This window comes from Nomascus leucogenys, chromosome 1a (genome assembly GCF_006542625.1).
Source record: "Nomascus leucogenys isolate Asia chromosome 1a, Asia_NLE_v1, whole genome shotgun sequence".
NCBI lineage: Eukaryota > Metazoa > Chordata > Mammalia > Primates > Hylobatidae > Nomascus > Nomascus leucogenys.
The window spans coordinates 60581816-60599415 of record NC_044381.1 but is presented as its reverse complement, the minus strand read 5'-3'; positions in this window follow the sequence as shown (position 1 = coordinate 60599415).

Sequence of the window (17600 nt, the reverse complement as noted above, 5' to 3'; positions counted from 1 at the left end):
CACAGTAGATTAGGGTGGGCCTCTAATCCAATATGACTGGTGTCCTTGCAAAAGAGAGAATTTGTACACAAAGAGAGACACTCAAATAGGGAAAAAGCCCAGTGGGGATTAGTCATACTGCCACAAGCCAAGAAACTTGCAGAAGTTAGAAGACTACTGGAACTTCCCTAGCACCTTAAAGAGAGCATGGCCTTTTGAACACATTACTCAGACAGTTGCCTCTAGCACTACAAAACAATACATTGCTGTTGCTGAAGCCAGTCAGTTTGTGGTACTTCATTATGTCAGCCCTAGGACACTAATACAATATTGTTCTTTGAGTTACCTCTTTTGTTATATTAAAAAGTCAAAATAACATAGTGAGAAGTTTGCAATAATAACTACAAATTAGGAAAGTTCCATTTCCGTACTTTTGTATCCTTTCAGAAGTACAGCTGAGAAACAGAGATGAGATAAGAACTTGAACCTACTAACTTAAGAATAAATCAAGGTGATAACACTGAATGCCTTGAAGGGATTTAGATTGATAATTTATCTTCAGCAGAAGCAAAATGATAAAAGTGTTCAAGGTTGGTCCATTAATTTTGAAAGCAAAATCCCCCATCAAAGTTTATAAATACTTCCAGAATTCCTGAAGGTTCTAATCTCTATTTATGCTGTAGAGGTAGCTATAAGGTAAGTGAAATCTCAAACAGCCGGGTCCCTATTGATTATGCATCAGCAGAGGCTAGAAGATTTTATTTTTTCTCCCAAGTGGATTGTGAGAGCTTCGTTCTGACAACATACCCGTGCACATCTAAATGAATCAAGCTTTTTAAAAAGTTGACAATACAAAAAAAGAGATGCAATTCAACATCTAAGGGTCTGAGAACACATCTTTGAAAATGAAATACAACAAAAACCTAGGCCACCAACATCCTCCATTATGCAAGGGAACAATGCAAGCAACTACAGGGTCTTAAGAGAAGATAATAGGAAATGAAATAGAGCAAAGTAGAGGAAAATGTGGAAATTTAATGAACAACATTAAAAAACATATTGTTATGTGGGGAAATCTGACATTTCTAGATTTTAACTACAGGACCAAATTGACCTTGAAACATGTATGCATAAGATCAATTCAATAATAATGCCTTTAATCTTAAATGTGCCAGTTGCTTTTCTAAGCACATATTATATATAATCATATATTAACATATTATATATTATATAATATTTACATACACCTTTTTAGTTATCTTATTATTTCGTTTTACAGATAAGTAACCTGAAGCTTAAAGAAGTATCATTTTTAGGATGAAACAGCTAACTGGCTGGAGGCTAGAGTTGATCCAAAGTATGACTCCAAAACCAACGATCTGTACTATAGCTGTGTTTACATAATGTTTATTTTCAAAGTTAGACATTTTCAACGTAACAACAACAATAAAGAACATATTTAGTGTTGGTAATTTCTTTAGCCCAACCAATTAATTAGTATAAGATTTGTGTTCCTACAAATTTACATTGTTTTACCTAAAATCACCTCAGAGTCAAAGACTTAATCTCTACTTGACACAGTTTAGAGAACATCTGTCTTAACATTATTATCCATTACTGTTCAAGAATCAAGAATTTCTTCAATCCATAGGCATTAGTGATAAGGAAGAGTGCTTTGAAAATATCTTCTGTGATGCTGTCTCTATAGGTAAGAGCTTTGGCTTGCATGTCTCCTTGGAAGGAAGGAAAATAATATCTGGAAATTGAATGCCACAATTTGGCATTCAATTATATGTATATCTGATGAAGTTTTATTTTTTGGTTGCCAAAAATTAAGTGATCTCCCTGGGGGAAGTACTGTCAAGTTAGATACTTGTCATTTTTTTTTGTTTTGTTTTCCTTGGTATTATTAGACATGGGTGTTATAACCAGTCTGTTTCAACAATGCTTAGAGCAAACCATTTTTGCTAAGATCCCTGCTCCTAATGGACTGTACAGAGCGTCGCTTATTCTAAGAAGGGAAAAAAATATCCCCTTAAAACAAATGAGAAGCTGATGTTGGCATTTTGAATGGATTCTTTGACTTCAAAAATTGTGCCCTCTCAAAATGCTCTCAAAAACAAGTAGAAATTAAAGCATGTGTGAAATCCAAACATATGCATGGAGACCGTTAGCAAGTTAAAAAGTCAAATGTTTTCTATACTTTGCCCATTTATGAATTATTTTTAAGATGTTTGGCCAGGCACGGTGGCTCATGACTGTAATCCCAGCACTTTGGGAGGCCAAGGCAGGCAGATCACAAGGTCAGGAGTTTGAGACCAGCCTGACCAACATGGTAAAACCCCGTCTCTACTAAAAATACAAATAATAATAATAATAATAGCAGGGCATGGTGGTGCACACCTGTAATCCAGGCTACTCAGGAGGCTGAGGCAAGAGAATCCCTTGAACCCAGCAGGCAGAGGTTGCAGTGAGCCTAGATTGTGCCACTGCACTCCAGCCTGGGCAACACAGCGAGACTTTGTCTCAAAAAACAAATTTTTTTTTACTGTAATTGTATACTACAAATACTATTGGTTACAGTGTATTTTCTTTAGATTAATTTCTTTTTTCTTAGACATTCTAAGAAATACTATCTTTGAAATTCACAAATTTTTATATACAAGTTACAGACATGAAATGAAATATATTGCTATTAAAATAAAACAGCATTCAACTCTGTGCAACTTAATGTGATCTGCTTCACAGTCTCAACATACTCACTATGTGAGAAATGTGTGGGCTTAAAGCTGCCAACAAGATGATAGCTAGCCTCTTCATCCCACCAAGTTCCCCACTCCACACTACAACCTCAGTTGAAAAATAAGTTAAAATAAAATCTGTTCCAGAATGCAGATCTTTCAAATACTTGTTCAGTTAATAATATTTCTAATCACAGTGACTCTCATGCAGTTTCTGAAGTTTTTATAACCTCCCAAGGAGGCTCATCCCTGGATTCTCCCTTTGCTTATCTGAATATCCTATCACCCCCGTTCCTACTTTCTCTCTAATAGTCCCTTCTGGTGGGTGAGTCCTGCAGGAAAAATCAAAAAAGGACAAATTCTGTCTTTACTCACCAAAACCAACTTCTCCCAAATGGCTAAAACTGTCCCATATTGATGCTGGCTCTGCAGCTGATATATGGAAATATTTTTTCTTGGTTGAAACCACACCCTGGATCACTCTTGCTTGCAGGGCACAGAGAAGGCACCCACACCTGCAAGAAACTCCCAGTTTCTTGCCCTGAGCCAACACCACCTCCAGCCTGACCACCCACACAGTCACTATCAGCCCCCAACCCCACTCCCTTTCAGCCTGCATTGCCTCTATTACTGTGGTGAACACCTGCAGGAAGGTAGCTACTCCAGCACCTGCTAGTATCATGCTAATAAGATCAAATCCACACATATCAATACTAACCTTGAATGTAAATGGGCTCAGTGTCCCAATTGAAAAGCAAAGAGTGGCAAGCTGCATAAATAACCAAGATCTATTGATAGGCTGTATTCCAGAGACCCACCTCACATGCAATGACACATATTGGCTTAAAATAAAGGAATGGGGAAAAATCTACCAAGCAAATTGAAAACAGAAAAAAGAGGGATTTCAATCCTAGTTTCAGACAAAACACACTTTAAATAAACAAAGATAAAAAAAGACAAAGAATGGACATTACATAATTGAAAAGGGTTTAATTCTACAGGAAGATCTAACTATCCTAAACATATATGCACCCAATACAGGAGCACTCAGTTTCATAAGGAAAGTCTTAGAGACTTTCAAAGAGATTTAGACTCCTACACAATAATAGTGGGGGACTTTGTCACCTCACTGACAATATTAGACTGATAATCAAGTCAGAAACTTAACAAAGATATTCAGGACCTAAACTCAACACAGGGTCAAATGGACTTGATAGACATCTAGAGAACTCTCCACTCAAAGAAAACAGAATATAAATTCTCATTGCCACATGGCATATACTCTGAAATCAATCACATAACCAAAAGTAAACACTTTTCAGCAAATAAAATAGAACTACAATCATAAAAAAACAGTCTCTTAGACCACAGTGCAACCAAATTAGAAATCAACACGCCGGGCGCGGTGTCTCACACCTGTAATCCCAGCACTTTGGGAGTCTGAGGTGGGTGGATCAAGAGGTCAGGAGATCGAGATCATTCTGGCTAACATGGTGAAAGCCCGTCTCTACCAAAAATACAAAATTTTAGCCAGGTGTGTTGGCGGGTGCCTGTAGTCCCAGCTACTTGGGAAGCTGAGGCAGGAGAATGGCATGAACCTGGGAGGTGGAGCTTGCAGTGAGCCGAGATCACGCCACTGCACTCCAGCCTGGGTGACAGAGCAGGACTCTGTCTCAACAACAACAAAAAAGAAATCAAGACTAAGAAAACTAAGAAATACACTTAAAACCATACAATTATATAGAAATTGAATAACCTTTTCCTTAATGACTTTTGGGTAAATAATGAAATTAAGGCAGAAATCAAACTAATGAGAACAAAGATACAACACATTAGAATCTCTGAGATACAGCTAAGGCAGTGTTAGGAGGGAAATTTATAGCACTAAATGCCTACATCAAAAAGTTAGAAAGATCTTAATTTAAAAATCTAACATTGGCTGGGCGCAGTGGCTCATACCTGTAATCCCAGCACTTTGGGAGGCCGAGGCAGGCGGATCACAAGGTCAGGAGATCGAGACCATCCTGGCTAACATGGTGAAACCTCGTCTCTACTGAAAATACAAAAAATCAGCCAGGCATGGTGGCGGGTGCCTGTAGTCCCAGCTACTCGGGAGGCTGAGGCAGGAGAATGGCGTGAACTCGGGAGGCGGAGCTTGCAGTGAGCGGAGATCGTGCCACTGCACTCCAGCCTGGGTGACAGAGCGAGACTCCATCTCAAAATAAATAAATAAATAAATGAAATAAAAATAATAATAATAAAAAAAACCTAACATCACAAATAAAAGAACTAGAGAACCAAGATCAAACCAATCCCAAAGTTAGCAGAAGACAAGAAATAACCAAAATCAGAGCTGAACTGAAGGAGATTGAGACACAAAAAAAATTCAAAGGCTCAACTAATCCAGGAGCTTTTTTTTTTTTTTGGAAAAAATTAATAAAATTGATAGACTTCTAGCTAGATTAATAAAGAAGAAAAGAGAGAGAATTCAAATAAACTATCAGAAATGACAAGTGGGATATTAACACTTACCCTACAGAAATACAAACAACCATCAGAGATTATTATGATCACTTCTATGCACATAAACTAGAAAACATAGAAGAAATGGATAAATTACTGGACACATACACTTTCCCAAGACTGAATTAGGAAGAAATTGAATCTCTAAACAGATCAATAATGAGTTATGAAATTTGAATCAGTAATAGCCTACAAACAAAAAAATTCTAAGACCAGACAGATTCACAGCTGAATTCTACCAGATGTACAAAGAAGAGCTGGTACCAGTCTTGCTGAAACTATTCGAAAAAATTGAGGAGGAGAGACTCCTCCCTAACTCATTCTATGAGGCCAGCATCATCCTAATACCAAAACCTGGCAGAGACCCAACAAAAAGAGAAAACATCAATGCAAAAATCTTCAACAGAATACTGGCAAACCAAATGCAGCAGCACATCAAAAAGTGTATCTGCCACAATTGAGTAGGCTTTATTCCTGGAATGCAAGATTGGTTCCACATACACAAATCAATAAATGTGATTAATCACATAAGCAGAACTAAAGACAAAAACCATGATTACCTTAACAGATGCAGAAAAAACTTTGATAAAATTAAACACCCCTTCAAGTTAAAAACTCTCAATAAACCAGGTGTTGAAGGAACAATACCTCAAAATAATAAGAGTCATCTATGATAAACCCACAGACAACATCACACTGAATGGGTAAAAACTGGAAGCATTCCCCTTGAAAACTGGCACAAGACAAGAATGCCTTCTCTTACCACTCCTATTCAACATAGGATTGGAAGTCCTGGCCAGCTCCATCAGGCAAGAGAAAGAAATAAACAGCATCCAACTAGGAAGAGAAGAAGTCAGATTATTCCTGTTTGCAGAGAACATGATCCTATATCTAGAAATCCCCAGAGTCTCTGCCCCAAAGCTCCTTAAACTGATAACTTCAGCAAAGTCCATGTGCAAAAAATCACTAATATTCCTATATGCCACCAACAGTTGAGACAAGAGTCAAATCAGAAAGGCAATCCCTTTCACAATTGCCACAAATAAAATAAAACACCTAGGCATACAGCTACCAGCGAGGTAAAAGATCTCTGGAAGCAGAACTATGAAACACTTCTCAAAGAAATCAGAGATGACAAAGAAATCAGAGATGGAAAAATATTCCATGCTCATGGATAGGAAAATTCAACATTATTAAAATGGCTACACTGCCAAAAGCAATTTATAGATTTGATAGAGTTTGGTTGTGGCCCCACCCAAATCTCATCTTGAATTGTAGCTCCCATAATTCCTACATGTTGTGGGAGGGACCCAGTGGGAGATGACTGAATCATGGGGGAAGTTTCCCCCATACTCTTCTCGTGGTAGTTAATAAGTTTCAGGAGATATGATGGTTTTATAAGGGGAAACCGCTTTTGCTTGGTTCTCATTCTCTCTTGCCACCACCATGTAAGAAGCGCGTTTCATCTTCCACCATGATTGTGAGGCCTTCCAGCCACATGGAACTGTGAGTCCATTAAACCTCTTTTTCTTTATAAATTACCCAGTCTTGGGTATGTCTTTATCAGCACTGTGAAGATGGACTAATACAAGATTCAATGCTCTTCCTATTAAACTACCATTGCAATTCTTTTTTTTTTTTTTTTTTTTTTTTTTGAGATGGAGTCTTTCTCTGTCCCCCAGGTTGGAGTGCAGTGGCGTGATCTCGGCTCACTGCAAGCTTCACCTCCCAGGTTCACGCCATTCTCCTGCCTCAGCCTCCCGAGTAGCTGGGACTACAGGCACCTGCCAACACGCCCGGCTAACTTTTTGTATTTTTAGTAGAGACAGGGTTTCACTGTGTTAGCCAGGATGGTCTTGATCTCCTGACCTCGTGATCCGCCTGCCTCGGCCTCCCAAAGTGCTAGGATTACAGGCTTGAGCCACTGTGCCCGGCTTGCAATTCTTTAAAGAACTAGAAAAAACTATTTTAATATTCATGTGGTACCAAAAAAGAGCCCAAATAGCCAAGGAAAACCTAGGCAAAAAGAACAAAGCTGGAGGCATTGTGCTACCTGACTTCAAACAACTATGTGGTTACAGTAACAAAAATAGCATGGTACTGATATGAAAACAGACACTCAGACAATAGAACATAATAGAAAACCCAGAAATAAATCTGCACACCTACAACTGTTTGATTTTCAACAAACCTGATGAAACAAGCTTATATGGTTTGGTTGTGTCCCCAAGGGGTCTTCAAAAGTTCATGGAAAATGTGTATTATGAAAAAAACTATGCATGAGTTTCAAAAACTTTTTGCACCAAACTAAGCTCATGCTAACTGTTATACCATGTCTGAACATAATCTAGTTTGAGGCACTAAGCACTATAAGGCATCAATTTGAAAAGGGCTGCTATCAGAACAACATGAATTCTGCTAATATTGACGCAAGAACAAACATCAAATTTATGGTGAAGGTTGTGTGGAAAAATGGTGACTTCATTAATGCTTTATGAAAAGTTTATGAGGACAACATCCCAAAGAAATGAGCAGTTTACAAATGGATAACTCATTTTAAGATGGGCTGAGACAATGTTAAAGATGAAGCCAGAAGCAGCAGACCATCTACATTAATTTGTGAGGAAATAATTCATCTTTTTTCATGCCCTAATTGAAGAGGACCAGTGAATAACAGCAGAAACAATAGCCAATACCATATACATCTTAAATGGTTCAGCTTACACAATTCTGACTAAAAAATTAATTAAAGTTGAGCAAACTTTCTCCTCAATGGGTGCAAAAACTGTTGTGCCCACATCAGCTACAGACAAAAGCAGAGCTTCAATGGATATTTTAAACAAGCGAAATAAAGATCCTGAAGTATTTCTTTGAAGAAACATAACAGGAGATGAAACATGGCTTTACCAGTATAATCCTGAAGACAAGCCACAATCAAAGCAATAGCTACCAAGAGGTGGAAGTGGCCTAGTCAAAGCAAAAGCAGACTCATCAAGAGCAAAGGTTATGGCAACAGTGTTTTGGGATGTTCAAGGCATTTTGCTTGTTGACTTTCTGAAGGGCCAAAAAATGGTAACATCTGCTTGTTATAAGAGTGTTTTGGAAAGGTTAGCCAAAACTTTAGCAGAAAAATGCCCAAGAAACCTTAACCACAGAGTTCTTCACTACGGCAATGCTCCTGCTCATTCTTTTCATCAAACAAGGGAAATTTTGTGAGAGTTTTGAAGGGAAATCATTATCCATCCACTTTACAGTCCTGACGTGGCTCCTTCTGAATTCTTTTTTTTTTAATCCTAAAAAGTCTTTAAAGGGTGCCCATTTTTCTTCAGTAAATAATGTAAAAAAGACTGTGTTGACATGATTAAATTCCCAGGACATTCAGTTCTTTAAAGATGAACTAAATGGCTAGTATCATTACTTAACAAAAGTGTCTTGAGTTTGATAGAGCTTATGTTGAGATTAAAAATATTTATTTTTATTTTTATCTTTAAATCCCATTTTCCATAATGTTTTTGAGTCCCTTTGTAAAATACAATGATCAGTTAACAGTCTGAGTCAGAAGCAAGTAGACCATATTTCTTCGCCCACTTCTTCTGCAGTTGGGCAATTGCCTTGCCTTCCATCTGATGCCAACAACAGCAGAAGCCTGGACAAGTGGAACTGAAGCCATGATAAGGAAGAAACCACCTATACCATGTCAAGATCCTTGCCACCTGCCTCCTATGCTTGACTCAGGACCTTGCAGCTAGGCTTGTGCCTCCCAGACAGAAAATTGGAAGATTCCTCTACAGGAAACTGACCATCCCACCAAACGGGTGCTTAGAATGAAATTGCTCAGTCAGATCCCATACAATGAAGTTCAGAAGGTGACAAATCAAGTCTGAGAAAACAGAGAATTTAATTATGCTTTCCAGAGCCTCAAGTTTATACATAAGCAGGCAGTCAAGTATAGGCAGGTATTTGTAGGAGACCTCTAACATAAAAGACTGAGACCAAACGGACAGTCAAACAAGCAAACAGATAAAATTAATTTCCAGAAAAAACACAAATGCAAGCAAGAAAAGAAAATATTGAAACATTAAAAAACATTACAATTATATCCTCAGAGAAATAAGATAGTGTATTCTTGAAATAACATAGAATGCTATTTTTAGAGAAGGAACATTTAGAATCAATAAATGTGCAGTTGGAACTTTTAAAAAAAATAAAAAGAAATCCATAGCAAGGCTAGAAAATAAGTTGGGGATATCAGCCAGAAAATAGTATCCCTTGTTAATAGGGAAAAAGAGATGATATAAGACAGAAAAGATAAGAAAATTTTATCATTATGACCCTAAAAAGAATGTTACATGACTCTAAAATTGAGTGCTAAAGGATCAGGTAATAGGATTGGGGTCTGTGAAAGGAGAGGGTCCAGTTGAAAGTTTAGATACTGTAGCCACAGCTGGTCCTACTGATAAGGTGGCTTTTGGATAAAGGCATGAAGTGAAGTGAGGAGGCTCACACCTGTGATACCTGGGGAAGGCAATCCCAAGCAGAGGCAATGACAAATAGGAATTAGGCTTCATATGTTTAAGAAACAGCAAGTAGGTCATTGTGGCTGGAGTGGAGTCAAAGAGAAACTGGAGGTAAAGATGGCACATCCTGGTTGGTTTTAAATAGAGCTGTTATGGGTCAGGCTTGATTGATTTTTTTCTTCCATTAAGATCAGTTTTGTTTTTTTTTTCTCATGAATGTCCTCATTCATTCTTCCAGTAGAATTCTGTAAGTAGACTCTGCTCAAATAATGTATTGAGTATCTTCAGTTATGGAAGAAATGTAATATAGTTTTCTACTACTATGAATTTTCCTTAAAGGTATTTCTTTAGAGATTCTCTTCCCTATTAGTGTCTTGAAAACGTTTGGTTTTTATTTGCTTTCTCTCTTGAATCATGGTTTTCCCAGAATTATTCTAGTTTTTAACATCTAAAAACGAATAAGAAATTGCAACTAACTGGGAGGCTACTGGCATATTTTTTCTAGTTGGTAGAATTGTGGCTAGTGCTAAAACAAAGAAGCAAGTGATTCTCAACCTATGAAGTTAGCTGATTTCATACACAACCTTTGGATTTCTGGCTTCCATTGAATAATGGGACTCTCTGGCAACACTGGGCTTACATTCCCACTGGCCAGTTGGTTGGAATTATATCACATGGCTGCTTTTTGTTCTGAGAATACCCCTCCCACTTCTTCCACTGTCTCAAACTCCTGAAATATTTTACTCATTTACATTACCTCTATTCTCTCTTGAAGGTATTTAAGTTTTCCAACTCTGTTCTAGATGAACAGGGTGGATTAAAATATGAATCTCTGAACGGTAGATTAAAATATGAATCTCTCACTTAATAAACTGGTACATTCTATGGCTGTCCCACTCCCAGGGAAAGGTAGAGGGACAGCTTGAATTATTTTGAGTGGCAGGTCCCTTTGTTGGAGCAGATATTATCCGGGGGAAAACAACCTCCTTTAGTGTTGGCATCAGGCTACTTTGGATCTGGTGTACTGCTCCTTATCTCACTAACATCAATTCGTTCAATTTGAGGAACATAAAAAAAGAAATTTCTCAAAGTATTCTTAGTCTGTCTGATTTCATGTTCTCATCAGACAAGTTTATGCCAGATGATGAATATGAATACTATTATTTAGATAGATCATTAAAAATTGTCTTCGAACTCATACAATTTCTATTTATTATGTCAAATGGCCTTTCACCAACATACTATTAAACACTGGCAGGCTCTTGGTCAGGGTAATGTTAGGCTATATTGCAGCAACACATACACCTTATAATTGCAAGTGCTTAACCCAACAAAGTTTTTTTTTCCCTCTCGAAAATTCTGATGATGGTTGGGGGGATTCTCCAAGGCTGTTATCTTCTTCCTAGCTTTTCAAGGAATCCCATCTTCTTAGAATTAGTGATGCTTTCAGCTCAACAAGTAGCTTCTAGAGTAGTTGTAGCAAGGGATGAGAAATTTAGAAAATTCAAAGTAAGATTACCAGAAAAAACAGGAGGCCCAGTCAAATTTGAATTTCAGATTAACCAGGAATAATTTTTACTATAATTATGTCCCAAATATTGCATGGCACATGCTTGCTTATACTAAGAATATTTGTTGTTTATCTAAAATTCAAATATAGCTTTTGTCTAGTATTTTTATTTGCTAAATCTGGCAATCCTAAATCAAACCTGATTTTGGGTATCTCAGCCTAAAGATGACATACCTCTTTACTGCTCACAGCCCATTGGGCAGAACTGGTCATGTAGTCTCAACCTGAATCCAAAGGAGGCTAGGAAATTTAGAGAAACACATAGATTATTTGGTAAGCATTTTTATATTTATTGCATAGTTTTAGAAATAGAAGTTTTAGAATCAAAGACATCTCTGATATATTTACCTCATTAACATTTAGTCACTTTACAGATGAGAAAACTAAACCCAGAGGGGTGAAGGAATGTGTTCATTTTACACAGTTATTTAGTGGCTGGCTGAGAATCCCAGGTATACTGAGTCACATCTTAGGACTAGTTCCATTAAATGGCACAGACTCTCTGGACCTCCTTTCAAATTAACATATAACTTATTTCCATAACAAATGTGTAAGTCATACACATGTGTGAGAAATTTTCTCAGATCTAATTATCCATTAAGATTGAGAAGCCAATCACAATGCATACAAAAATGTACCTGAATGTTTAATTCATAAAATACCCTGTCAGCATAATCAGAAGCAAAATATTGTTGGTGTAAAGTTACAGAATATAGAAAAATGGAGAGAAACATTTAGTTCATATTAAAACGTACAACTTTTACCTTTTTTCCTTTTACCCTTTTTCCTAGTAAATCAGAGTCCCAGCTACAATGCATCAAGTAATGGCTTAATCAGCAGCCAGAGATGGTCTGAGGTCTGCTTCAGTGAGTGAGAAGCTGGCACTAAAGGCATTTAAGCATCTTCCAGCCATTTCACACAGTTGATTGTAATGATTGTTGATTGTAATGATTTTTGAGCCATCCTATATTATGGGAAATGTCAAAATCGGTATTGTCCAAGAACTCACACATTTGAAAAACGAGTTTATGGGATGTGGAAGTGGAGAAGAAACCACTAGTTGTGGACAGCAGCTAATCTAATAGCTGAATTTTTTTCTTTGTTAGATTGAAGTGGCTCTTTATCACCGCCAACCACTCCCCACTGCTCTTGCCTGTCCCCCTTTTCCTCCTACATCATCACTTCATATTGATTATTCTGAGTGTAGGGAATTATTTGTGAAGTGCTTTGTCATTTGTGCGAGCAGAAAGGTCACCATTTGCAACACTTTCACAGTAGAACATCCCCTTTTTGGTGTTATGCAAGTTGTTTTTCACTCATATTGTAAAAGGCAGAGGCTATCAAAACATTTGGCAGCTAATCACAATACAAATACATATTGTATCTGTCTCCCTACATGTATATTTCAGAGACAGTCTTGAAACAGCACCCTGCCTTGAATAATACACTTTTATCTTTACTTTCCTATTTTATTGTTCTTTTTTCTATTTTTTTGTTATTATCCCCTTCATTCTATTAAAAATGCTTCTAATATATTAAATTGATTTGACTCAATAAGGGTCTTAGCTCATATTTTCTAAAGCATTGATATAAGCATACTTACTTGACAGCCTCTAGAATGTTTCATAAAGTTGGTGTGAGTGACCAATATTATTTAGACTGGAGGAGGAGTTCTATGAGTTCTCCTTGTATTTGCATGCTTAAAAAATATTAAAATAAACTTAATTTGTGGATTTTGGAAACATTGTTCCCATAATTTTGCCCTATTTCTTTCATTTTTCATTTCTTTATTCCCATGTCTTCTCATATGCACTTAATTTTTTAAAACATACTTTTGAATTTCAGATGATGTGCAATCATCTTAGTTGTTTTGCATAGCACAATGCTAAGAACTTAGAAATTTTGATAATAATGCTAAGCAATTAATCAAAAGTTACATTATTTTTGATATAATTCCACTGCTTAATTGACATTATTTATTTACCAAATGTTTCTAAATTATATTTTAAATTTTTTGATGGCTACATAAATATAGACACATACATTGTATATATGTGTACATATATAAATGCATTTATATCTGTTTGCTTTTATATATTACAGTAAAGTTTAACAATTTAACAAAATAATTCATTTTTTAAAAGCATTCATAATCAGCCCTCCGTATCTGTGGGTTCCACATTGGTGTACTTAACCAACTATGGTTAGAAAATATTTAGAAAATGCAGGGTGTGGTGGCTCAGGCCTGTAATCCCAGCACTTTGGGAGGTCAAAGTGGGCGGATCACCTGAGGTCAGGAGTTTGAGACCAGCCTGGCCAACATGGTGAAATTCCATCTCTACTACAAATACAAAAAATTAGCAGGGTGTGGTGACATGTGCCTGTAGTTCCAGCTACTTGGGAGCTTGGGACGCTGAGGCAGGAGAACTGCTTGAACTCAGGAGGCCGAGGTTGCAGTGAGCCGAGACCATGCCACTATACTCCAGCCTGGGTGACAGAGTGAGAGTCCGTCTCCAAAGAAAAAAGAAAAAGAAAATATTTAGAAAAAAGAAGATGGTTACTTCTGTACTGAACATGTACAGATTATTTTTCTTGTCATTATTCTCTAAATAACACACTATAGCAACTGTTTCCATACATATAATTTAAATTGAGTTAGGTATTATAGATAATCTAGAGATGATTTGCAGTGTTTGGGAGGATGTTAATAGATTATATGCAAGTACTACACCATTTTCTGTCAGGGAGTTGAGCATCCATGGATTTTGGTATTTTCAAGGGTCCTGAAATCAACCCCCCATTGATACTGAGGATGACTGTATTCCCGTATTATATGGAGATACAGGCTTCAAAGCTCCCATACTATTACTTCTCCCCTGCACTGCCATGTGTTTGATATATGCCATTTTTCAATGTTTTGGCAGCTTCAAATGAGAAAATAGTAGACATTATTTCTGTTTTGTTTTCTGGTGTTCATTAAATTGGCTCTCAAATTTCTATTGATCCTACATTTCACAAATAACCATCAAAAGAATATAAAAACTATTAAATTTGGTCAGGGAAAACAAAACCCAGAACAGAGGCTCTGTTGAAGAGCAGCTGCACATTCTCCTCTCCTGGGGATCAGGGCCGGAGATTGACTGGGGGAAAGAATGGACCAGAAGCACATGGGGGTCTGGGGAATGGGGAGGAAACTGCTGAGTCCAGGTGTGGTGCTCAGCATCTCAGGTCTCACTCATTTCTCCATCCACAGGCATTATGTCTGTCTAAGGCATTGAGTCTGTTTTGCACTTTTCTCTTTTTTCTCTTTCTATTTTCTTTACTAAGTCCAACACTTTTTCTTTTCTTTTCCATTTTCCTCTATTCTCCCAATCTTTTTTTGCCCTCTCTTTCTTCTTTTGTCTGATTTCCATTTTCCACCTTCTCCCTTCTTTCTTCTTTTTCTTTTTTCTTTTCCTTTCTCTCATTGCCAAATGGCTTTTCAAAAGGTTCAAAAGTTTACACTAACTTATACTCACACCAGCACTTATAAGCCTGTGCCTGTTTTCTTATAGTCTCACAAAAAGTACACATATATAAAATAATTTTTACTTTTTCCCATTATGCTAGGAGAAAAATAATCTCTCTTATATTAAATATATTTAATTACTCAAATGCTTTCAGAAAAGGGACATTATATACCAGACAGGAATAAATAGAATAGTAGTTGTATCTCTTTACTAGATGCTTTTCACTATTATCACTTTACAATAATGCTGGAAGGATTCTCTCCTCATAAAAATATGAAATGAAGCTCTGAGAGAATAAACTTTTTCACAAATATCACCAGTGGTAAACCTCAGGTGTGTGATCAAATAACATAGCTTTATTTTATAATAACTAGGAGCAAGATATTTTGTTAGGGAGCGACCATGCAAATAAATCAGTCCCAGAATAGCATTCAAAGAATACAGAGAGCTATATGTTTATATAATTATCCGACATGGTGATTTATTTCAGATATGTCAAAATAACACTTTCTATGCATAAGGCATGTAGGTGAACAGAAAATAAATGACACATTTTTCTTCTCAAGATGCTTACAATGTGTTAAAGAAGGTAAGTAATAAATATAAGTAATCATAATCCAAAATAGCATGTCATAAAATAGAGTGAGGAAAGCAGAAATATAACAGTTTCTCAGGAAAGAGGGTTTCTGGAATTAAAATCTTGAAGGTGGATCAGATGCCATTTAATATATGAGAGATTACTTTTCTCCTAGCATATTGGGAAAGAGAAAAAATTATTTTATAAATGTGGACTTTTTGTGAGACTATAGGAAAACAGGCACAGGCTTATAAGTGCTGGTGTGAGTGTAAGTTAGTGTAAACTTTTGAAACTTTTGAAAAAGCCATTTGCGAAATAGGAGGCAGAATATGTCCACACCTAGATGTGTAAAGACAATGAAGTTTGAGGAAGTATGTAGCTAAGTTATCCCAGGGTTATAAATGTGCATTTTTAAGTATTTCAGACACTGGGTATAATTAGAAGTACAAAGACAAAGATGTGCCTTATGGACTGAGTCCTTTCATGTTAGAAGAATGTCCTGGATGTTGGTAGACAAGGAGGTGAGGTTAACCAAGAGGGGAGAAGAAATAGGAAAATTTCTATTAGCCTACTCCTTGATGCTAATAGCTTTAACCACAGTAAATATGAATTTGTTTTTATGTCATATGTGAGATATATGGGTTATTTTATGTATGTAATAGCTATCAAATTGTTATGTGCTTCTGGGGGAGTCAATGTGCTTGAACTAATTTGAAGGAGACTGTTTTGTTAGACTGGATGTGGAAAAGAAGAAAATAGTAAGAGAACACCAGGTTGGAGTGGGGGAGATAGAGGGGTGTACCCAGAAACATAATTAAAGTGTGTTCTCTGTGTCTTCCAATGTGGTCATATCTGAGACCTAGAGAAGAAGCTACAGGCAGAAACTGAAGGAGATCTTCTCAAAGAGCCCATCGTGAGGCACAGGGCAGACAAAGGACTGTTTAAGGATCCAAGGGACTATGTGATCACAAAATAGGAAGATGGATGTCTTCTTTTTATCCATGCAGAGCATGGCATAACTGATGCTTGAAAGTTCTATTGCTGTCCAATTAAGTGACCCTTAGCAACTTTTGGCTATTTAAATTTAAAATAATTCAAATAAAATTTGAAACTCGGGCCCTTATTCACACTAGCCATGTGTGTGCTCAACAAGTCCTTGGAGCTAATGGTTACCATACTGGACAGTATAGATATAAATAATTTTCATAAATACAGAAAGTTCTGTTGGATAGGGATAGAACTTGACCACAGGACTGAGCAGAGCAAAGACCAAGACTGTGATACTTGATGGGAGACAGAAAAAGAGGTGAACATGACAGCACAACAAGGAAGTCTTGAAAGACACTCCTTGAAGACACTTTGGACCACTTGAGAGCACTATCAGAGAGATATGGCCCTCAGGAAGCAAGTGAGCCACTAGTATAATTTACACCATTGTCGTTAATGTGTCCCCTCTTATATAATTGTGAAGCTTGAGTTACAAGCATAAAGTTAATTATATAAGAGACCATATCTTACACACTGAGAATGTGCAGATAAAATAGAGTAAACCTACCCAGCCTCAGTCAACAATAATGACCAGTATTACAAGTACGACTAGTTGCTAACATATATTGGACACCTACAATGTGGTAGGCACTGTTCTAAGTGGTTGGAGTGCATTAACTCATTGGATCCTTATAGCAGCTCTAAGAGATTGATACTCAAGTTATCCACATTTTCAGATAAGGAAACTAAAGCAAAGCTGGATGATACAGGCTGCCTGACTTCAGGGCACATACTCTTTGTCACAATGAAAGTGGAAATGACTAATTCTTCGTATCCCAATGGCAGAGGAATATTAGACATATTCTGAAATCAGTGAGGACAAATCAATGGACAGTTATTAATACTGAGATACATTTGGTTAGTAATTTGGTTAAAGACTGAATAAAATATTTAAAAGTAACACACAAAAATATCAAACCAAAGTCAGAAAAGCACTATTTCACACAGATGTAACAAGCAAGTGGATACATAACTCAGACAAGAATGTAATGAATGAACCTCAAAATACAGTTTCTGTGATGATCTAGGTAAGGGATAGCAAAGATGCTTTAATTTCCTAGGCCAACGCTGATTGATTGTGGTGCTGGAGTGGAGCTGTGTTGAGAATTCTGAGACTCAATAAAAATGCATGCAATA